Below are 24697 nucleotides of genomic sequence, written 5' to 3' on the forward strand. Positions count from 1 at the left end.
TCTGGCGCTGTTGCGCTGTGGTATGCATGGGAATGCCGGTATATTGTGGATTCAGATTGGCATCGTTCTCGTAGAGACAGGACACCTTGAAGATGCGCTTGGCAAGTACCGTTCCGTCTGTCACTATGACTTATTTTCTACTAGAACCGCACGTGAAAAGCTATTTTAGCTTTATTATTACGCGAAAACATGTTTTGTTTAACTATGAGAACTTGTTATTGTGTGTGCGACTACATGTTACGTAAAAAGTATCAGCGAGCCGCTAAAGTTGGAGGACAGACGACAAGGTTCGCGCTCGCTTTGAAACAGTTGGTCGTCTGTTCTTGCTTTTCTTCGCTTGGTCATGCATCGTGGGTGAGTAAAGATGTAATATGCGTGAATGGAAACATTTTATGAAGATTTTACTTGGAGAACGCGTTATTTGCGTAGCCATATTCACGTTTTAGACGAAGCCTCTTACAACACCAGCCAACACGAGCCTCGCAGACGCATATCCCGTCATGGACAAGAACGGCACCGAGAGCGGCGCTGCTGCGCCGGAAAGTGTCTGCGTTCACCCGGTCGACGGAACGCAGGCGTTAGGTTCACCCAAACGTCACGTCCGGGATGTCGCATTGATTCTTTGTTTTTCGCGTCCGTGATGTCACATCCGTCTTTGGTTTTGGCGGCAGAATGGCAAGCTCAAAGAGGAGCTACACTCAAACAACTGCACAAAGATGTGGATCGTTTATTTTTCGGGGTTTGTGCTAGCGTAAGCTATCGTAAGTACTTCACTTTTCCATTCGATGTGCCTCTACTATGCAAACCTACGCTTTCGGCTGTCTGATACTTCATTTCCAGGTTCCTTACCAGCTTATTTTCCTTGTGACGCATCCCGCGGACCGCCGCACCGATCAGCCAGTGCTACAGTGTACTAGCGCCGAGAACGCATATTAGACGACACTGTTTATCTTAGGTTCCTTCAAACTTGTAAGAGCCTTTTTCACAATCACTTAAACGTAACATTACCTGGTTACGGTGCTGCTACACGGCAGAATGTGTAAATGGCAGATGACCCAAGTGCGGCATGTGCGCGCACTTGTTTAGAGAAAATAAGGAGTATTCATCATTTATTTCGCAATGTAAACGCACATTCCTGACACATGGTTCAGGTCTGCCGTCCGCCGACAAAGGGCGGTAGTGAATGAAGTCGCTAAATGAGTGCTTTGCGGCGTCATTAAACGCGCGGGAAACAGCGTTCCTTTACATAGTAATATGAGCCTTTACATAGCAATATCGCTGCGCTGTCAACAGCCATTCTCTGGTAACCTTTCTCCGCAGCGTAACGCTCGAGTGCTCTGTGCAGATGTGACAAAGGTTGTGTGTGCGGTCGGTATTTGTGATTTTCTAGAAAGGAGCTTCATTACAAAGTGCGTGATCAGGCTGCGTGGTCGTCCATTCTACTAGAGCGGGACAATCAATAAACGATACAAGCATGGACATACACATGCTGTTGCCAAATAACCCTTAAGGTGGGTCCATTTAATACTGGTGATCTAATCGTGGATGAAGACTGGGATGTTCTCTTTATGTGCTTGCTTCAAAGTAGGATAAATCGTAACTTGGCCAACAAATTTTACTAGTGTCATAGAGTTTTGTGAGAAAGGGTGTTGTGTATGGCTTTGTAACAAGTCATTGTCTCCCATCGCACGTGTATATCCAGGCTGGAAGTTATGTTCATGTGCTCAAGAGTGCTTCAGGAACCCTCTGAGCACTTGCACGTTGATATTACAGCCACTTGTGAATTCTGGTCCTATGTAAGCATTAAGGGGTTTTAGCACTCATCTTAGTGATAACCTTAGACGTTAATTCTATAGTGTATATTGTTAACTGACAAGCTGGGTCTGGTAAGTTTTACATCTTGACACTAAGAACCTGTGGCATGATGAGTTTGCGCAAAAGAACAGTGCAGGTGCCATCATATATACATTCATTATCATTCACGCACACTATTGGAGGGACTCCAATCTACATTAAGTACAGTGCAATCGGCGCCAGTACCAGTGGTCGCTCAATGTGTGGTTTGGAATTTACGCCAGTGCAATAATCAGTACCATCTTCAATCACGCACTGACTGGACAGCGTTATGTGAACGAAATCCTTGAAGGAGTGGTTGATGAGTTTCTCAGCAAAGTCCCGCTGTCACATTTTCCACTTCTGCTGTATCAGCAAGATGGGCCACCTGCATGCAGCAGCAGCCGAGCACGAAACTGGTTGGGTGCTACTTTTCAAATAGATTGGAAGGCAAGAGCCTGTAAAGAGGCCGGCTAGGTCACGTGACCTCTCCGTTAAGTTTCTTTCTTTGGGGTTATGTGAAAGATTGTGCCGGACGTCACATTAGTTCAAGGTAAGGATAACGGATGTCTGCCATAGAATTCCGGCATCGGTCATCAAGAAAGCCACTAAAGGTGTGATAAAATAGACAGTACTGCGTAGCTGCAAAAGGAGACCTATTTGAACACGTCGTCTAGGCTGATGTTCAATGCAGCTTACGAATTAATAGATAGTAAGAGCACACAGTTTTTTTTTTTTTTTTTTTTTGTCTGTGTGTGTGTGTGTGTGCCGACATTCTGATTGCCAGTTCGGCTCACAGAAGTGGTATATTTAATTTCGTGAACGCATTGGTTTTGCCTTTTCTCTACAAGTTGGTCGCTTTCCAGTGTGTTTATTTCGCTTTTATTTGTTGACACGAACCTGTTTTTGCAGCACGTGTACACTTTCATGAAAAATAAAACGCTCACTTTATATTGGCTTTGGTCCGAAGCAACTTTCTGGTGCGAAATATAACTTCGCCCGCACTCTTTCGATGCGGTGCGAGCAAAGTCTGGATTTTGAAACATTCTGTGCCTATTACATTGCTCTTCACATTTCGTGTGTGGTCAGAGCTGCACTTTGGCTGCGTTATCAAGGTGCTTTTGTTATCATTTATCAGTCGGCCTTGAGAGAGGGATAATAAGTGTGACGTACCGAGAAAGGAGAAGCTGCGAAACTGCTGTTGGGGCTCCTTCCGTACCATTATCAAGGTGGTGCGCTGTCTCTTTGGGTTTGCGATAGGCAATGCAGTTGCTTTCAATCAGCTTATTTGAGGGCACTGCTTTATGATGTGGGTGAGAGTTCACTCACATGGTATTTTTCATAGTTCGTGAGGTTATTTTCCAGTCGGTAAAATTGTACGCAATTAGTATGTCGCTGAAAACACTGCAGTTAGATGTCATTTTGGGATGCCAACAAATGCCTCATTGACACTGAAAATTATGAGAGTACTTCTCGAGTTAGATAATTGTAATTACCAAATTAAATCTCAGTAACGAAAGAATTACTGGCTACTACTCCACTTTACTGGAAACAATATGCACTAGGTTTTCTTCGAGTAACGGAACTGTATTTTTTTTTTTTTTTTTTTTTTTAAATCTTAGTGCATGATAGCTGTGGAACACTCTCTCTCTTCGTCCCTATACCCCGTTTTCCAGTGGAGGGTAGAAAAACGGACATGCGTCTGGTTAACCTCTCTGCCTTTCCTCTCTTCTATTTCTCTCTCTCTATAATTCACTCAGTAACCATAATGAGGCCAAGCCAGATTCACTCGAAATCAGAATCAACAGCAGTCATGTGCGGCAGCACTTATGCTCGGACTAGCAGAAAAAAAAAGAGGCTGCAGTTTTGCAGAAAGGCGAAGCAGTCTTAGTGATAGCCAAGTATGCGACAATTACACGAAGGAAGATTACACCAGCAAGGGGACTCAGGCTGTGAAATTGAACTGTCTCCTACTATGAGGTCTTGTATATGCTTAGCGCCGTTACTTCAGTGCTCAAGTCTTCGAGGTCAAACGAAGTTTCTTGAAGTGCAAGAAAAATATATATATATATATATGTATCGAACCGCTTTATTCCAGCCAAGCTCGTACTACTACCTCGAGGATTAAACTGTGCTGCTAGTGATGATATATGCAGATGAAAAAGATGTGCAGATGATGAAGTTGAAAGTCAGGCATGTGTTGTGCCCATGCTAAATCTCTCTCTCTGTGGAAGCGGCCGCCTGGCTGCGCGTAAGTACTATAAAATGCGTCAAGTATTTGGTTTTAAGCGGGAGACATGCACTATCTCTGTGCCACAGCAACGGGAATCGGGTGGCGTTCTAACAAGCGAGACATGGTAATTGACAGGTGATGTCTGCTCAACGACCGCGGAAAGTCGAATAAAACACCAGAAATTTTTTGCATAAGCCAGGAACGCACACAGGAGTCCAAAGAACTTCGTCACCAGGAGAAAAAGTCACAGCACAGTGGGTCAAGTCGTAACGAAACTTGCGAGCGTCCTGGGAGACGCCTGTGTTAAGCGGGGCAAGGCAACTGCACTCCGCGAGGCAAGACACAAACTGTTCCAAGAAAGGAACTGATGGGGGTACAGGAGTCGAAAGGAATGATACATAAAGAATGAAACTTGGTGAACAGCCATAGATGAAGAAAAAATGTTAAAAGCCAGTAGTACGTTGCGTAGCCATGTTATAGGCGAATGTCAGGAACGGCAGGATTGCATCCCCGTGGTGAAAACACTCCGTCAAGCTGTTGGTCTGCGGATGGTAACTGGAAGTCGTCTTGCGAATTCTGTTAGAGGCGCACAGAACTTCGGTAAAGATAGAAGAGAGGAAGACTGCTGCGGTCACTGAGGAGAACGCGCGAAGCGCTGCGGTGTAAGGTAATGTTGTGTAGAAAGAAATCAGCGACTTCAGCAGCAGTCCCGGATTGTAGAGATGCTGTCTCCGCATAGCGTGTTGGATGGTCTATGGCCGTTATAATCCAACGATTGCCATGTAAGGTCGTGGGAAGAGGACCGTACAGGTCTATTCCAACTACTTCAAAAGGCGAAGCGGGACAAGGCAGAGGTTGTAAAGAGCCAGAAGGAGCTGTTGGTCGTTTGCGGCTTTGACAATGAACGCAGGGTGCAACATACTTCGCAACGGCTGAAGGTGGGCTAGGCCAGGAGCAGCGACTTCATATTCTGTTGTAAGTCTTGTGGTAGCCTAGATGACCAGTCGTCGCATGATCGTGAAAGGCTTCAAGCACCTCACATTGCAGAGAACATGGTATGACCGCGACCCATTTGTTGCCATCGATGTGATAAATGTTGCGATGTAAAACCTCATTGTGCAGCTTGAATTGATTAAGTTGTCGACAAAGTCAGGCGTTTGGAGGTGACGAAGAATCTTCCATGCGTTGGAGAATAGTTCAGCAGTATGGGTCGATGCGTTGGTGGGACACAAGGACAGATGGGCTGTCGTGTCTTAGCCATTCGAGGGTTACAATGGGTAAAGCCGATGAAGAGGACTCGGGACGTACACAATTACGGAGAGGTTATGGTGAATCGTCATGATTCTTCAGAGGGTAGCAAGAGAGAGCATTGGTGTCTTGATGCTTCTTTGCAGCCCTGTAGGTGACATTGAAATCGTACTCCTGTAGGTGGAGCACACAGCAACCCAGGTGACCTGATAAATTCTTTAGCAATGAAAGCCAGCACAGTGTGTTATGGTCGGTAACGACTGTGAAATGGCGGCCATGAAGATATGGGCGAAATTTTTGCACTGCCCAACAGCAAGGCATTCCTGCAGTAATTCTCTGCACTGGTTAGTGCACGACTAGCATAAGTAATTACTCGTTCGCGGAATGTGTTGTCACGTTGCAGTAGAATGGCACCGAGACTGACTGCTAGCGTCGGTATGAAAGATGGTGGGCGCGGTCGGATCAAAGTGGCACGTACAGTACTGGGTCTGACGTCAGGGAATGTTGCAAAAGCAGGAAAGCATGTTCAGGGTGTCTACCAAGTTGACATTTCCAAATTCCCTGAGTTTTCCAGGTTTTCCCTGAGTTCCTTTGCAAAATTCCCTGAGTGATGCAGAACTATGTTTTATATCAAGACGGGCTGAAACCATATCGCTCGATGCTGTCACTCTCTAGTAAGCATATGAAAAAAATTAAAAAAGACAACTTAATGAAATTTGAATACTAAGGAGTAGTGTTTATGCTATTCAAAAAAGGAATAGAAGGGAGGGGTTAGTAAAATGTACAGCAAATAAAAAGCCTTCGAAAAAAATCGCAAATCGAGTCGGACATTCTCAAATACAAATAAAAAGGAGATGCATACAGAAGCAAATATTGTCAAATACGAGCTATTTCTATCAAGTGATAGCAAGCTCAGTGGTATGAGGCCCGAACATTGTCACAATTGAGATTCTCTCTCAACAGCTCGTAAGTCAACCTAAACTGTCCTGACATACTCTCAGCCCGCGAACGACGCCTCAGTGTTGTGTTTCACTGCTTTAAAGAGTTTATTTTGGTTTGGATGAGGGACACCCGCATCTCAGCTGGTGGCCAACACTGAATTCTGAGCTCAAAACGGCGGCAGCACGCTTCCTTTCCCGTTCATTCCCCAATGCGTAGGTCCTTTCTGTTCTTGTCCGCCTTCCGCCACTCATTCGCCACAAGAACCATTTGAAGCATCTTCTTGGCCAGTTTCAAAGTCCACGTCTGATTTTTCTAACTCCCCAGGGGCCGCGAGAACTTCCGAAAATCGGCCAGTTGGAAAAATAAATGCATGTCATTTACTGCCCTTAAGGGCTCAATCCGCGACAGGCACATTCGAAAACGCTCTGCAGGCATGTTAGTACACGTATTAGGCATTTTGGTGCTTGTACTGTGACAGGAAATACCGGGTGCTCGCGTGTATAATTAAGGAATGCATACTGTGTCCCGTGGCAACAGCCCCTTCCCACGCTTGTTATGCTTCACTGCAATACTTTTGCATGTGCTCCACCAAGTAATTTTCTGTACAGAGGCGAGGCTGACTTTCGGTAACCGGCATTATGCAACGCACCGTGCTTTCCAAGCTTCTAAACCAATTGCGAGGACCACAAAGGCGGAGTCCGTACCATTGCTGACAGCAGCAAATTCTTTCAATAAAGAACGCTGCACTCAACGGCAAGAAGCTTCATAGCGAATGTCGAAGCAGCTAGGCCTAGCGTTGCCGCAGTGGGGGCTACGGCTGCCAGCGGATCATCGTGTGAGAGCGGCGGTTCGAGGCGGCGAGGTCATCATAATGGCAGTAGTCGTGGCTTTGAATAATGCCGTTTTGGACCTGTTGTCTCGGCAAAACGTCTGGAAAATCGGACGGCAAAGAGTTCTTGCGTCTGAAATTTCAGACGTTCTGATACATTGACTCTATGGGGTACGGTGGTGCCGCGAAGCCGTCCAAATTATCGGGAATCCGGAAAGTCGGTCGTTGACTGTACACTGGCAACTCCTCCAGCCGACGACAGGGCGTCAAAGACTATTCATTACGATTCCTGTCTGTTACTCGAGCCAGCGTTACCGCGACTTTCAACCCTTTCAATAAACTTACAACTAATTTTCCCTGATAGAGGCACAAATTCACTGAGTTCTCCCTGAGTTTTTCCAGACTACTCAAAATCCCTGAGAATTCCCGGTTTTCCCGGTTGGTAGACACCCTGATGTTCACATTCGTCAGACGAAACAAAGGGTGCATTACTGGCGAGGAGTTGATGGAGCGGGGACGTAAGCGTAGCGAAGTTGCATATGAAGTGCCGGAAGAAGCAAGTCCAAGAAAACTGTGCATGTCTTTTTGACGCAGTAGACACAAAATTCGAGGATGGCAGTAAGCTTCTCGGGGTCCGGTCGAATACCTTCTTTGCTGACTATGTGCCCCAGAACTTTGATGGCCTTGCTGGCGAAACTGCATTTGTGTGTGTGTGTGTGTGTGTGTGCGCGTGCACGTGCGTGTGTTGAGCTGCAAGCCAGCATTTGCAAGAGAGGCAAGGACTTCATCAAGACGTTGCAAATGTTGTGAGAACATGGTTGAAAACACAATGTCGTCGAGATAGCACAGACAGGTTTTCCATTTCAAGCCACACAAGACTTATCGATCATGCGTTTGAATGTGGCAGGCACATTGCAGAGTCCAAAAGGCATCGCACTGAACTCGTAGAGCCCATCAGGGGTTGCAAATGTCGTTTTTTCTTTGTCGGATTTGGACATCGGTATTTGCCAATAGCCTGGTCTAAAGTCAAGGCTAGAAAAATATTCAGCACCGTGGAGTGAATCTAGTGCATCATCCATCCGTGACACGGGGTAAACATCTTTGCGCACGATTTTGTTCAGCGCACGGTAATAGACGCAAGAACACACTGAGCTGTCTTCGTGACAATTGCAACGACATGAGTGTCAACAGCTCAAGTGACAGTTGATCCACGAGGCAACAGTTGGGGTTCGAGAGTTTGGTTTATTGCAGTAAGCAATGCAGACCCCTCAGAGAAGCGAATAAGGCCAGGGGTAATCAGAATTGCTCGAGATAGGGTATGGTCATAGGGTAGAATGAGTACGCCGCCATCCACAATGTTACAGGAGTTGACACCTATAATCTCTTCTCTAGGTGGCCAAAGAACGTAATCGGAAGAGGTGACGAGACGAATGCGTTCTTCATGGTTAGGAAAAGAATTGCCAGTGGCATCCAGTTGTGTGAGGTGCTGACGACAAGAGATAGAAGCAGACGCCAAAGAAGTCCCACCCCAAGATGAGTTCATGGGTCACTCACGAAATACCGCAAAAACAATGTGGTGAAGAATTTAGTCTATGGACACACGAACAGTACACGGTGCGATTGGACGAATAATAACGTTGGCTGCTGCACAAAGAGAAAGGCCGGAGTAAGGCAATTCTTGTGTTTTATAGAGTCCCGAACAGTCACATGGCAATAATCGCCAAGCGTCTTGTAACATGGAGCCACCTCAGAATTGCACCAAACAAAGATGATGGATGCAGCCAGTCTTGCCAGATAACTACATTTTGACTATTCTGTATTGTTTGCATTTATTGTGCAAAAGGAATTCTCGCAGAGAGTTTTATCTTCAGTGGCCTTCAGTTGACGTCATCTGCTACAACTAGCACATAAGTTAACTCCATAGCACCACTAGGATGGAGACATTGTGTCGTGGGATGCTTCCTTAAAAGTGGACAAGAAGATTCTAAAGGAAAAGTGTGAGATGGTCACAGTAATAACCAAGGCATTTGGCATGGGAATGACCCAGCTATGAAGGTATTATCAGATGTGGACAAGCATATAATACAAAATGGCGCCTTGCACGAGTCCCAAGTGTCAAATGTAATGAGTATTGTGCATTGAAAGGGCCAAAAATGTTTTGTACATGCAAGGGAACACTATGGGCATTTGATAGCAGTTGCTTAGATGTACTACATTAAAAGGAACCAAACGAATTCCCTTAGACATAAGCATGCAGCAAATTCAAGGACTAGATGAAGCTTCAAAGAAACTGCATTTCATGTAGGATAGGTGTGAATGACCTTTGTGCATGAGATCAGTGACAAAAACACTAAATGAATGCAGTACAGTGTCTGTATCATATCTTGTGCAGACCAAACTAGCCTGGAGTTTAAGCATTCCTTGTCAGTACATTTAAATAGGCACTACATTGTTCAAAGTGCAATATTGTTCTACAAAACATAATATGCAAGATGTAGCATGCTAACCCTTGTGGCTCAACAACTACTGAACCGAAACCTCAATGAGCAGTGAAGCGTCCTTGTAATTTTCATCGTAACCATACTTTTGCTCTTGAAAGTGAACCTCTTTAGTGAATTTGCTTGTGTATTAATTTTTCTTTAGGCAAGTATTTTTTATACATGTTAATGTTTCAATCCTGCTTTCTCTTTCCGGAGCTAAGACAAAATGCCTCTTATTTCAATTTGATCTTTTGACCTAGGAAGCCATCATCAGGTGCTGTGTACAGCAAGCACATGCTTCGGGCAAGGAGGGAGCGAGCACCATATCTACATCAGCAAGAACCTCGGTGCTCAAAATAAACATTTTCTGTGCAAATACCTGTCTTTTTATACTTCCAGCATGAATTAATAAGTTTTTTTTGCCTTCACATGCAGGAAGGTTTATAGGAATAAATAGTGACTGTTGAATGCCCAGGAAAAGCCTTGAAGCCATTCTACGTGTACAGTGATAAAGTACATGTGTACTAGAACTTGATAGTACAGAAACGAAAGGCAAAGTAACAGGCAAAATGCTCGGGGCAGCAGTCGTATAAATGGTAGATGAACACAGCTAATTGTGCTGTCCAGTTTCATTCAGTTTGACCAAGTGTTGCAAGAATTGCCTTCAATATGAATCATTCAGTTTAGCCAGCTAAAGTCGAACTCGTACAAACTTTGGAATGTCTGCTGAGAATTTTAGCATACATGGTATGTGTGCATCCTTCAGCAGCACTACAAGCCCAATAAGGTTTTTGCGTTACTGTCCCCCCTCCGTTGGGGTTATTGCAGTGTCTACTTCAAGTGCTTGAGGGTATAATGGAGAATGACTCCAATTTGCTATAAATATGTGCAGTGTTGATGCAGAAATGAGAAGGCTATATAAATATGCAGGACAAGAGCTGGTAGGCCTGGTTATAAGCATGAATTAGAAATTTATAGATCAAAGGCAATATGAATACAATATGTTAAATGACATCCATATGTGGGAACTGCCCACATGAAAGGAAAGAAAGTGCAATGCTTGCAACCTACCAACACAAACATCAGTCGGGAAGGATTCTGTGAGGATCCACTAAGTGGACCATTTCAGCACACACTGTTTAGGTAGAGCTCTAAGCTGGTAGAGCAAGCGGCAATCGTCACCGTGGGCTCTCGTGCTCTATTCATTCAGCGTGTACTGGAATGGACAGTCCACTTAGTCAACACTTACAGACTAGCCCCCTAGGGCTGTGGAAGCACGCAGTATATTAAGCTTAAGTCTGTGTGGAGTGCTACCTCCTGCTTATGTGGCAAGTCCTCCTGTTTACCTGTTCCTTTCAACTGAGAGCTGAGCACCGCCTAGGTTAAGTCAGAAAAAGCAACCAGCGTCCATAGAATTCAAACTATTACTATTTGCCCTATAAAAGGGGACAGTGAAGCCTAAAATGACACTTGACTTGGGCCATATTTTTCGCAATATGCCAGAGAATATTGGGATTTCCCATCAATTTTACCCTTCCTACATCACATAGTGAACAACCTGAAAAGTTAACACTGTTGCGCAGAGCGATGAAGGGTCAGGATTTGAGCGAGAAAACAACACGACACCTGAGCGCAAACTACAAACTGGTTTATTTTTCTGCAAGTGAAGCGTACATAAAGCCTACACGCATGCACAGGAGTCCTCTTCCCGGTCTACCTACACCCTCTATTGTCAGCGATTATGCTAATCTCTTTATTGCTGAGTGAAATAGACGGCGGGCTGACACATGAGCCCTGTGGGTCCACCTTGAGGTTGTATGCTTCCACGACTTCTCTTTTCCTTTGGTTCCTACTTTTCAGCAGAATCATTGTCTTGTGATAATCACGTTGATAGTTTGTGCTCAGGTGGCGTGTGTTGTTTCCTCACTCAAGTCCTGTCCCTTCATCACTCCGCACAACAGTGTTAAGTATGTTGAACCAACTAGCCCACTGCACAATTTTCCTGAACTTGAAAACAATTGTAAACTAAAGTCCGTGAGAAACGAAGTGTTCTGTCATGACATACAGATTTATGCATGATCACTTTGCTATATAAAGATACAATTTTAGTCAATGTTAACGAAGAGCTTCACTTTTGGAGTTCACTTAAATAATGTCTGTGATGCATTGTGACAGTACAAGGTCCTGGAGATGCTACTGTGGAGATATGTCAACATTGAGCCTATTCCTGTTTAATCTATGGATAGATGCCTTCACGAAGAGTTGGAGAAACTGTACAATACAATGTTTTATATCACATGTAATAATTATGCTGTGATAAAGTGTACACGCTGAGCTTAATGTTTTAGAAAAGCTCAAGAAAAGGCTCCAGAATAGGTATGATGGATAGGCAACCTTTTATTTGGCTCTCTTCATAGTGAAGTCTAGACGCATCACCTCAGCCACACTTAAAAAATCTGTGGGCTCGTACTGCCCATGCCTTTACTGCACAAGTTGCCTTGGTGCTCCCAGTCTTGACAGGTAACACTTAAGCACCCTCTCATGCACATGTTTGTTCCAAAGCTATAGTTGCTAACTAAAGTAACTCCCGCATGCGATTCTGTAACTCTAGACCTAACTGCAAAAACGCATGCAGTACTAAGAGTTTGGCATAGAGTCCACATGAAATGTGCACAACTTCAAATTTCGTATAGGCAACAGATAACTGGTAACCTGTTAGAGTAACAAAATGGATGCCAAGGAAAATTCACCCAAAGCCTTAGGCAGGAAAATGAGGTGTTGTGATGAGATAAATAGCAATCACATGTGATCGACTGACTAAAAGCTGGCAGGGGTATTGCATTTGACATGATTGAAATGAGCTGCAGCATGGCATGGTAACTGTGGCAGCCTTTACAATGCCATGCTCTCTGAATTACACTTATGCATGCATCCATATGCTGCAGCAACCAACTGTTTTTATTCAAGAAAGCCAGGTTTGTGGTTCAGCACACATCATACGCTGGCAAACTCACTGATCAGTCAACTCCCTCAGATCATCCCATGAGTCTGAGTGAGCCCAGCTGAGCAGTATTTTGGCGAGTTTGAGCCCGAGTGGGCTCGGCTGAGTAGTATATTCTTATGAGTTCAAGTGAGCAGCTAAGTATAATTTTTGCGAGTCTATAGTGAGCTCCGATTATTTTGCCAACATATATATGGTCCGTGTACTTTCGAAATTCAGGTACGACACTTGCGCATAGGTTGGAAATTAAGCTTCTCGCCAAGTGACTACTGCAGAAATGATCATAGAGCTAGAGAAGAATGATGCAGCGTGCCAGTGGATGGGTGCGTGTTTGGGAAATTAGGGGGTTTCGACCCATCCACAGATAATTTCCATAATACCTTTCTCCATAGTGTATTATTGCGATAGCAATTTTTGGACACCCTAAGCGAATTTTCGCCATCGCCCTGATGTTTGGTTTAAAGTCCAAGTGTGACAAAAATTATAGTGCCCCGTTGCATCCCACGTGCTGGGGTTAATTGCGAATGAAAGGGTGCGAGGGTGAGCCGAGAAGGATGGCAGCTTTATGCGCGCTGTCCACGTCCCGTGATCAAGCGCGCGCTAGGGTAGGAGAGCGCGCGAAGTCTCTTGCCCGGCCGTGCGCGTGCATACGGCTGTCCGCGCGCAGCAGAGTGCATACACGGCCCGCGCGTGCCACCTTTTTTAAAAGTAATTTGCGGCCGGTGTAAAGGCGGCAAGCCGACGTGGCTGCTGGTTTCACGAGTGTTGGAAGTAGCGTTATTCAAGTTTCGGACGAAACTTAGAGAACAGTGACTTAAAACAGTGACTTCCTTAGAGGGGCCAAAATTTTGGGGCGCATGCGCCCCAAAATGCCGCTCATGCATGAGCGGCACGTATAGTAGAATGCAGTGTTCCATTGTAAAAAAAATGTTTGATGTAACAAAGTAGAGTGCTGAGTGTTACGTCTTTGTTACATCAAGGTTCAACAAAAATTAAGCGCTGGAAATCAGCGCTGGGCGCATATGCAACTGGATCAACACTGAAAACATTTGTGAAAACATTTTTTAAAAAATACTCTGTACATTTGTATAAATCCCTACCTGCAGATATTCCTCTGGTTTAGCCTAATTATGTGCTGCCTACTTAACTTACTGACGCAGCACACGTATCATTGCGAAATTTGCTTTTAGAAAAAGCACTGAGTTATTGAATTTTGCGAACAGAAAAAAAATTGCAACTTTCAATATAGCGCGTTTCCTAGGCTATTAAATAGCTACAATGTTCAAGGAACGTACTGTTTCCATGAGTGATTTACTCATGCAGTAAGATATGTACTGCTCCTACACCTTGTAATAAAAAGCATATGCATCGACACATATATCAGCTGATATTCTTGCTTATTTTCTCATCACAGAGGTAGATGGGGCACATGAACCTATATGCTCACACAAATCAACGTGACCAACTACTGTGGAGACATGGCAACGAATTCTTTGTTTACCTTGTACACCACAAGTGCGAGGTTTGCGCATTCATTTGACTTCATGAAACCCTATTTATACTACAGGCTTTACGGCAATGCTTGCATGCAGTGCGGTGAAACGCTCGACAAAACTGCACATATATTATATGGTTTGTTTGATATTAACTCGAGATGCAAACGTTTGTGCAGGCAGGCAAGCAATGTTTCCATTCACGCAGCGCACCAAAAGAGCGTGGTATATGCATTGATCTGGTTTCATGACATCGTACTTTTGCCACTAGCTTTACGGCAGTGCTTGTGTATAGTGCTGCGAAGCACGACGGAACTGTACATTATTATACGGTGTGCTCGAAATCCACTCGAGATGCAGACGTTTGTGCAGGCAGGAAACGAATGATTTAATTCACGTAGCACAACACGAGAGCGCGCTCTATGCAGTCCTTTGATTTAATAAAACCCTATTTCTGCCACAGGCTTCACAGCAATGCTTGTGTAGGGGGCTGTGAAGCTCGACGCAGCTGTAACAACATCCCACGGTACACCCGATTTTTACCGCGTTTGTTTTAAAGGGCCCCTCACAGGCTACATAACAAATTTTGGTTATACGCTGAAAGTTGTTACGTGCTCTCGAAGAAGTGTTCTACCGCAAGCATTTTTCAAATTGGTTCATTAACAGCAGAGAGAGAATGATTGAAGTGCCGCGAACACATGATTTCAGGAGGCAAGCGTCGCCGCCTATATAAACACTCTCTCGACTTTCCCCGTTTCGCCTGTGTAAGCGAATTTCCTTCACTGCGTTCTCCCATACCGGAGCCGAGGGGTCGCGCGGCGGGTATACCCTGCCGTCTTCTTTTTTTCACCGTCACCGGCACACTTCCGGTGACGGTGTCGTGCGAGCTGTTGCGCTTGTCTCGTTTCCTGTAGCGGACGATAATGCGCGCTCTACACGAGAACACGTGATTAGCGGTATAAGTCAGTGCCCCAGCACTGAGGCAAACGCGAGGGGATGAAGGAGCATGATCGCAATGCTGGAACACAGTAGACAATGACGTATAGTTTCGTTCTCTGCGCGCGTGCAAACGTCGGAAAAAGGAGACGAAACGGAAATTCATATTGCTACAGTGCGAAGTAAAACAAAAGCACCCAGACATTCGGGTTGTATTTTTCATTATTTCTCTTAACTTTAATTAGTCCACTGAAGCAACAGATTCAACAAATAACTGCTGCCTTGAATCTAAGTCACGTGTCACTCTGAATGACATCACAGCACAGCCTGTGCTCCTACGCAGCAGCAAAGTTATGGGCATTCATCTGCTTGCTGCTGCGATAACATTATGACACTTGAACTCAGAGGTACGATTTTTGTTGTGTGAGGTTATAGATAGCCAGTAGACTACTCGTCTGATGTTAAATGCTATGACCCACTGGCAATCCACGATGCACTCAATGAAAACGTTTTTATGCTGTATGCGGCGTGACTCTCCAGTGACCCACACGCAAGAATTCTCGCTCTTGTGTTGCCATCTGAGGTTTGAAATTGCAACTAACATATATTTTTATTGCATTGGACACGGGGTGGCATGTTTGTTTCGGAGAGTCGAGTGGCGGCGCATTTCTCAGTTGGGTTTCTTGCAAACTTTCGCCGCAGTTTTTGAAATACGTGCCGTTGGAATAAGTACCTGCATTTTTCTTGCTACTCCCAAACTTTTCAGCGTGTCTAATAGATAGATCCTCATGCCCCTTACGGATGCAAACAAAAAAAAAAGCACAATGCAGAGGAAACAAATAAACTTAGTTTTGGGCCAGAAGAATGCACCAGCAACTTCGCGATCACCAGCGGATGAGTCAAGTGCTTCAGTTTCAGATGTTCAGCAGTGGACAGACAGTGAAATCAGCGACAAAGATAGTGTTTACGAACCATCACAGACCTTAGCCAGCATGTCGAATGGAGAGTCAGACCTGACTGATGATTCTGAGGTGAATGATTCAGGATACGATGCTCTCATTTCCCTCAGCCCATCTCTAGAGAAAGGCCGTGTCTGCTGTGCCCGGGGCACAGCAGACGAAAGGTGCCCGAAATGTCTACGTTCACCCATGACGTCACGTCCGCTATAACCCATGATGTCACATCCGCTCATTTCCATGGCGGCCGTCTTACGGAGCCGGCTGCGCTGCGAAACGGTCCGTATTCCGTGGCCACTTAGAGCGTGAGTAATTCATATTTCCACGCTATATGCATGTAATAAAGGATTGGGGCTGTGAGCAGTTTGATGCGTTACCATTAGGTACCTTGTGCGCATATTTTGCCTCCTGGCCGCGTCAAATTGCAGCCGGCATGTGGAATGGGCCGTGGCATCTTATATGGAGCTGCTCATGTGAGTGGTATTGCCTCCGTCAGGATCGTCAGTGCGTGCACAGAACCATTCAGTAGTCTGGTTCAGGAGAGAATGCGCGAAAGAAAGAGGACGTAAGAAAACACTGGCATGACGAGCTGTTCCGTCTGATCGCGTTACATCGTGCTTCTTTTCTAAGACCATCTCGCTCGAGCGAGAGGATCGTAGAACAGCATTACTACTGCTTTTTTTACAGCTTTGCTGCTGCTCATTTAATCATCACCTGCATTATTTTAATAATACAAATGACATCGCTGCGCGGAAGAGCGTCTCTTGAAGTTTCCAAACAAGAGCCAATGCCGCCGTGCTTGCTGCATACGCGCTTGCCTTTCCTAACGCAGTTAAGACGTGGCACTAGCTCTGCTACTGCGTGATACAGGGTCACTGTGATAAGAAAATTAAAAAGAACAAACGAAATTAAGGCAGAAAATGTCAAACGTTGCCAAGCGTGATAAACGGACCTGCCTCGCTAGATGAGTTGAAGAAATCGGCGTCCTGAAGTCAGCTTCGCCGCAGTAGACTAGTGTTACGCGCTGAAGCATGTCAGAACTGAAGAGTGACCGCTTTCACCGACATAAATAATATGTGTTCCTTAATGATGTACGCGTGCACCTGCCGTCTCCTGTTACATTACGTGCGCCGAGGCGCCTAAGTGTACTGGCCGGCCTTCAGCGCTATTTCGGACGTGGCTGTGATGCTTTGAACCGTTGGTTTGTCGACCTCGTAAGCCAGTTAATGTTTACACGGCCATTTTTTTTCTGAGCTGTTGATTTCTTCCATAATAGCTACGTAATTTCGTAGTTTCCTGTTCAACTGCTTTGGTCATATGCGAGTCAAGGTGTTCTCTTTAGTCGAGCGTAGTTTTCGAAAGCGAAACGACGCTTTTGCATCAGCATATAGTGCCGTCGCCCTCCTGTATTGCGGTGAATTGTAATAAAGCACATTTGTCAGTTCAGAATGTAAAGACCCTTGCCCTTCGCTTTTGTAATAATATGACTCATTTTAATGAGAACATGTATTCACTGCTAAAAACATCCACATTGAAATGGAGATATGAACACTGATGGCAGCCTGTGTGATGTTTTATCCCTTTACTTTTTTGTGTACCTGTCACGCTGCCATTATTAAATTTTCCTGTACTTCGTTAGGTGCTGACGTACATAACATTACATCACATCTTAAGAGCCACTGTGTAATAAGTGTTTAAGGACCAGTGTGATGGCTTTACTCAAGAAAGGTTTGGGTTATGTTGTTGTGAAGGTTTTTTTTGACAGGTAGCTTTCTGAGAAGAAATCAGATGTCAGGAAATAGATCTCAATGGCACAGTAATCTTGGCTGCCTTTTTCTCAAACGTGCCCTAGACATAATTGAGTGATTTGCACTTGCAACTGGACAGCAGCCTTAGCTTGGGAGACCAGTGATATGGCATATTTTATCAAACTAGGTGACACATAGCATTACCAGTCCGAATAGAGACCTGTTTAAATGTTTGTCACCTTTAACACCTACATTTTCGACCATGAATTCAGAAAAAGCTGTAGCACATTTAGAACCTAGATTTTAAATGCTGTATAAGTTGGCTTCTTGTTCACTGCAGCTGTGCTCGGCTTCTGTCCAAACGGGAGAGCACTTCTGCACAGCTTATTAGGGAATATTCTTATTTACATACCTTCTTTTTATTTATCTCGCCTACAATCACAATCAAATGTTTATGGCACATGAATGTGCTGTGCATGAATCTAACTTACAATGCCATGTTCAACAGCACAGTGCATGTAGCTTGTGTTGGTTCATTCAAGCTAAGCATTGCTACAGCCTTTAACTGTAGGTATCATGGTATGAGAGCAGAGAAATGGATATGCAAAGACAGTTGGGCACATTGAGACAACATCTTTGTTGTGTGTGAAAAGGTGACAGATACACAATATGGGGAGAACGCATGCACTTTCATATTTTCTCGCGCACAAAAAAAGCCGGAGGAATAAGGTTTCTTCACTGTGCCATAGAAACTATATGTTTGCTCTCAAAGGTAATTCTGATTCATTGGATATGTTCCTGTGCTGTGTTTATTTTCTTGAGTGTGCTTTAGTTTTTGCACGTTAATGTTTCAAACTCGTTTTTATTTTCACAGACTGAACATCCCACGTCTTGGTTTGACTTCCTGGTACAGGATACTTGCACTTAGCATGGAGTGATGAAGCAGAGCAGTGTACTTTTATTAAATGTGCAGATTTTAGCAGTATAACAGCAGTTCATGAAAAAAACATGTGTGCTGAAAATAAAGTGTTTTTACCCACATTCCTCGTCTATTTATTTATTAATACTGTCAACCCTCATAGAGGGTCATAACAGAGAGGACAATACAATTACATAAATCAAATATGGACAATGTCAATGCACGTAAAGTTGCTTAACACTTGTCAATTCACAGTTAATAAGATGTTCACGTGAATGCTGTTCAGCACACTTCTGAGATTTATCAAAATACGTACAATGAATATCAAGTCGCACATATCACTTGGCACTTCAAAACTAAATCGAAAACTCCCATAAATATGCCTCAGCAGCATTTTCAAAGTCGGTGACATCCTTTAGGCTAACAATACTATTTGGCAATTGGTTCCACATTTCTATCGCATCCAGGAAAAATGAGCATCGATGTGTATCACTGTTGGTATGGTCCGGCTTTATGACGTAGTCGTGGTTAGTTCGCGGGTATCTTTTGCCTGGAGCATGTAGATATTTGAGCTTATCAACCTTAAGTTGATCCTGCATTATTTGATAAAGCACCTTCAGCCTATATTTTTTCCTACGTACCTCAAGAAGATCGAAGTTGCAACGCTGTAACATAAGCGTGACCGATTCCTTCCTTCGGTATGTCGAACAAATAAAACGCGCCGCCAGACTCTGTATCCTTTCCAACTTCCTCTTAAGCGTCACTTGATGGGGACTCCAAACAACGCTGAATATTCTAGTATCATCCTAATGAAGGTGGTGTATGCAATAAGTTTTACATTACGCGATGCACGTTCCAGTTTTTTTTTCTAAGAAAATATAACTTTTGATAGGCAGTCATGCAGACGTTATCTATATGTTGGTTCCATGTCAATTTTGCTCATATTCCTGTATTCTCTTCAGCAAAACCACTTATATGGGGAATTGATCATGATAAGTGCTCATGAGCATTTTAAAGAACAGCCTTGAACCCTACTCATGCACTGGTAAAATGTATAGATGCAGTGAAATTGAAACAGAAGGCAAAATAGCAAACATGATGCAGTATTTGTCAGACAATTATGTCAGCAATTTTTGCATAAAATGATTTACTTAGAGCATACTAGCACTACAAAGCACCCATCTTTCTTGTTAGGCATACATTACTACAAGGTCTTTAAAGGTGGCCACAAGAGAGATGCTGGCTTTAATGAGGAACTATAGAGGTTAAAGGCAGCCATGAAAATGTATTAAGAAATTATGCAATGCATAGCATTTACTCAGTTCAGAGAGCTTCCAAAGTTGCCATAAGGCATTGATAGCTGTGGATGAGGGAACAGTTGTAGCCCTATTTGGAGCATGAGAAATGAACATTAAGATCGAAACATAAGTAACAACCCGTAATGCAATTAAAAAAGCTTGCTATACTTTTAAAAAGACAGTGAAATGAAATCAGTCACACAATTTCCTTGTCTTTTTACTTCATTTAGGTTCAATATACTTATTTTAGTAACACAAAAAAGCAGAGTGGTGAAGCACATAAGAAAAATGCTAATCTGTTTTTATATTCTGCTTTCTCTAAATTCAAAGTTCAGTAAAGTTAACTTAGAAAGCTACGGTGAAGCCATTGCTTCAGCCTGTATGGTGCATAACAGCAGCAATCGCCAGCCTAACTGCTCGGGTTTACAGTGCCTTATTTGTATTGTATACCTTCTAAGTGCTGAGCTACTGGAAGATTGATTAAGGTGACCAACATGCTGAACCAGTAGATTACTGAGTAAAATACATGGAGAAGGGTGGAAAGATAGGACAGAGAACAGGGGATGTATTCTGTGTCCATCTAGTGGAAATGTCCATTTCATCCGCTCCTGAAGTTCTGATTGGCTGGGCTAGCATATGCATGAGAAGGAGACATGCTCCCCCAGCTAATTTGCACTTCAGCAGAACAGGATATGGACATGTCCACTAGATGAATACTTACAAAGCTATTTAATAAAGTACTTCTGTAACCAACATGCCTGCTATGCCATCCTTGCTTTCAATGTCTGTCTTAGTAAAAGTCTGAAAGAACCAGGTTTGGTGCATGAAAAGTTTTCCTGAGGGTGTGTGCCTTGAAGCCCGTAGTGGTAATCACAGGAAACGGGGGTGGATCCAGAGTAGCACCAAAGGGCAAGCCTTCATCGAAACAAATATGGAGGGAAGTGACTGCATGCTCAAACTTGTCAGCTCACAAGTTTGCCAAGACCAAGTGATATCAGAAGTTGATGAAGCCTACATGGTTAATGTATAACCGCTTAGGCCAAAATTATTTAGGTACTTTTTATGAGGACTACATATTTACTGGAAATCTCAAAATAATTATGTTAGTGCAGAATACCTTCCACTAGTTGTGACGTCCTTGAAAGAATGAAAATGTTTGAGTTGTACTTGTGTGGTGCATGAAGTTACATTAAAAAAAAAAACTCGGCAATGGAAACAAAATGCAAAGAGTAGTATTCGAAATAAATTGCCACCTCTTTAGGGCTAGATGAATTCAAATAATAATAATAAGCAAATGAAGATCGGGCATACAAGATAGATGTTCCAGCTCCCACTTGAAAGCCTTGTTCACAAAGATTGTGAACAAAGCTCCAGTTGAACCAGTTCTTATTTTTCATTTTTATGGTTGGCATCTAATTTTAAACTACTTACCGTGCCTCTTTTGACAAAACCAGACAGGCTGCCGTCAAACTCTTCACTACTTCAATGCAAATAATTGGAGGTTGGCAAATACATTTTTCTAATAGGAATAGTAGGTAACGAATAGTCAAACACTGATGCATACAGTTACAGCAGGCATATTTATCTTGGAATTCAGCACCATGCTTATAGTGTCTAGTAAAAAAAGGACAGCTATCAAGGAAGATTAGGATTATTTTTAAGCAAAAGTAATTATACCTCATATACTTGAAGCAGATGTAGTGCTTCTGAAGAATCACGTCCAAACTGCACACACTAAAACATTAAGCTGGGATATTCAAAAAGACAAGTACATGTTTTGCTTGCCAAGTGACTTTTAGTGTGCTCAATTATGTAAAGTGTGCTATTATATGATTAATGTAATTTGCTAATGTAAAGAAAGAACAAGCCAAGATCTCTTGCTTCATATATATGCGCTGAATCAAGAAGGTAATTAAGTAAGAAGAACACCAGAAATAAACACAAATATTTGTGTGCTTTCTGGCATAAAATAATTCTCATGTAAGCCACATAACATGCTTTCCAAAGCATCCCCTACCTTAACTTACAGCTGCATCACATGAAGGCACTTTCTAAGAACACACATGCTTCATGATCATTCACTGTGTTAGTGACTCCCACTGAAGTAGACTGAGAACATATCTGGGCATTGCATTCAATAACTGATGTAAAGTGAAAAGACTGCTGCTTGTAGGTATGAATGAACCAAGTGAATAAGAAATATAGGTTCTCAAACTTCTAGTAGTAAGTGTGGCAGCACTTAAGAAAAACATATTGCAACTAAACATTGCAACACATGATGAGATAACTGAAATAGCTAGGGAGAGTTTAATAGACCAATAAACAGGAAACTGCAAACTCCCAACATTTCTGAATGCTTTTCTTCACATGTACTCACCTCATAAGTATGACTTCCCTTAATGCTCGAACCTCTGCCTTAATTTCATAATTTCCCATTCTCACTGCTTCACTCATGCTGATTGACATCTAGCACGAAGGTTGGCGAAAGTAGCTGAGCATGTGCATGTGTTGTGAGGCAAGCTGCCCACATCTGGTAGCCGCATGCCAATTTCTCAGAGTAGATGAAAGGGAAGCCTTGAGGGTAAGCCATAGAGAAGACCTCGGTTCAATGATAACTGAAAACACCAACATGGAAAATTTGGACTGCCCACAGAATCAGCAGAATTGACATAGCTTGGAAAAACTGAAAAGATGCATTATAATATTTATGTTACACAGGTTCCAGTCAAGTTGAAGATTTTCACTGTCTAATAAACTTATAAGACAATACATGACCAGCAATACTGTATGGAAACTAAACAATTTTAATAAAGTCACCTAGAAGTCAGGATGGAGAAGTGACTAAATTGAGGATGCTAAAATGGATGAGGTGGAGGCAGATTGTGAAGACAGGTCTTAAAAAATTAACATTCAACACACACTTAAGTTGGCAAAGATTGGACTCAATGTTCAAGAAGAAATTGACTAAGATAATTTATTGGTATACATACATGAGAGAGCAGCAACAATACAGCAGAGACAAATGTCATTCAAGAGGAAAGGACGTCAGTCTAAAAATTAACATTTGATCAGAAGAATGGTTATGCATGGGCTTAGGCTCATGTACAATTATGTATGGTACGCATGATGTCAGAGCTGCATAGCATAAGGAACTGTGGCCTTACATGCCTCGATTATGAAATGATGTGGGCCAAGAGTGGAACAAGGATAGCATCAAGAGGGGGCCTCCTCCAAAATGAGAATGGTAGGGAAACGGGACGAGAGAGATTTTCTGCGCAACAGATACAGTCACATGAGTCATAGTCATATGAGTCATAGTCATATGAGTCATAGTCATAGAAACCATGACCCAAGGAGCTGCACAACAAGGTATATAAATTCAAATCTCTATACAGTTAAACCTCAGTATAACGAAATTCTCGATATAACGAAGTATTTAAATTTTCATAACCTCTTCTCCATAGAACACCATGCATTTAGAGCATCAATATAAAGAAGTGTGTTTGTGTGCAATTTCAATATAAAGAAATATCGCTTCTGCCGCAGAGGAGTGCCAATTGAGACAATCAATGGTAACTTCCGCGGACGCAGATAGTCAAATGACTGAATTACAAGCGGCTGCTTGCAAACGCACCTCTCAAACTGCGTGCAGCGCGACAAGAACAACAGCTTGGAGCCGCATCATGTTCCGTGTAAGTTAAGTCCAAGTGCGATCAGATCCTATCGCGCCCCGCGCACTTGTGCTTTAGGTGCGAGTGAAAGTGTGCGAGGGTGAGACAAGAAAGATGGTGGCTTCATAAGTGCGGCTTCCCCACGCGAGCAATGGCAAAGTGGGGAAGGAAAGCGAGCTCGCGGTAACGCGATCAAGCACACGCGAGGGGGCGGAGCTGAAGGGGGGGGGGGGGGGGTAAGTTGGCGCGCGTCTCGGCCATGACTGCGAGTGGCTGTAAGCGCGGCTGAGCGCATACGCAGCCGCGCACCCTGCTCTAGAGGTAATCTGCTGCGTGTGGAAAGAGCGGGCATGCCAAGACTGGGTGGCATCATGTAAGCTGTTTTCCGGCACGTTTAGTATTGAAGGTAGCGCATATGCGCAATCTCGAGTTTTGATGACCCGTTGGAACGAGAAGCAGACGAAGCATTCGCTCCCAGCTGCCGGCGCTTTTCATGATAGCGTCGTCGCAGTGCGACCGGACGACGCTTTGGGGGCGGAGTGCACGCGAAAGCATGGCGTCACTTATAGTTCGTACCGCTGATGTGAAGATATCGCACGACCAGCTTTATTACTAAAGCCGGTCGTGAGATATCAACGTGGCATGAAACCGTATCATTCATCGCTGACTCCTAAATTCGTCAAAATAAAATGTTTTCTCATTCAAACTTGCTTTTTTTTATTGCCCAATAATTCGTAAAATTGCATGGCCCCTTTACGTGCAACAAAAATCGATCGGCGACTGTACTCATTTGCATAACAGATCGAATTTCAATACAAGGAAATTTCTATATAACGAAGCGAATTGCTGATTTTACCTACTTTGTTATATCAAGGTTTGTATAACGAAATTTCCTGTTCTCTACACGGGGGGTGGCAATATGTGGGCTTGTTCGTTGATCATCATGGAACGGCATGTAGTGTAGCGCAGCAAAAACACGAACACAAGAAGAAATGAAACACAGACACAAGCGCCTAATTATGTCTGTGTTTTGCTTTTTCTTGTGTCCTTGTTTTCGTTGCATTACACTACATGACATTCAATACTTTCACTGTCACATTCATGAGCACT

General features: G+C 43.5%; 3 long non-coding RNA genes across 3 annotated transcripts; all 3 read left to right on the forward strand.

Annotated features, from left to right (window-relative positions):
• The first annotated feature begins 674 nt into the window (after positions 1–674).
• On the forward strand, positions 675–9941 carry LOC140218726 (uncharacterized). The gene is made up of 2 exons (XR_011894896.1): positions 675–761; positions 8478–9941. It is a non-coding gene; the product is annotated as an uncharacterized lncRNA (long non-coding RNA).
• Positions 1641–2786, forward strand: LOC129382331 (uncharacterized). Its single transcript, XR_008610410.2, has 2 exons — positions 1641–2172; positions 2213–2786. It is a non-coding gene; the product is annotated as an uncharacterized lncRNA (long non-coding RNA).
• Positions 9942–16081: 6140 nt separating the features above from the next.
• Positions 16082–18740, forward strand: LOC140218928 (uncharacterized). The gene is made up of 2 exons (XR_011895077.1): positions 16082–16256; positions 18574–18740. It is a non-coding gene; the product is annotated as an uncharacterized lncRNA (long non-coding RNA).
• Positions 18741–24697: the final 5957 nt, after the last annotated feature.

This window comes from Dermacentor andersoni, chromosome 6, assembly GCF_023375885.2.
Source record: "Dermacentor andersoni chromosome 6, qqDerAnde1_hic_scaffold, whole genome shotgun sequence".
NCBI classification, from domain to species: domain Eukaryota; kingdom Metazoa; phylum Arthropoda; class Arachnida; order Ixodida; family Ixodidae; genus Dermacentor; species Dermacentor andersoni.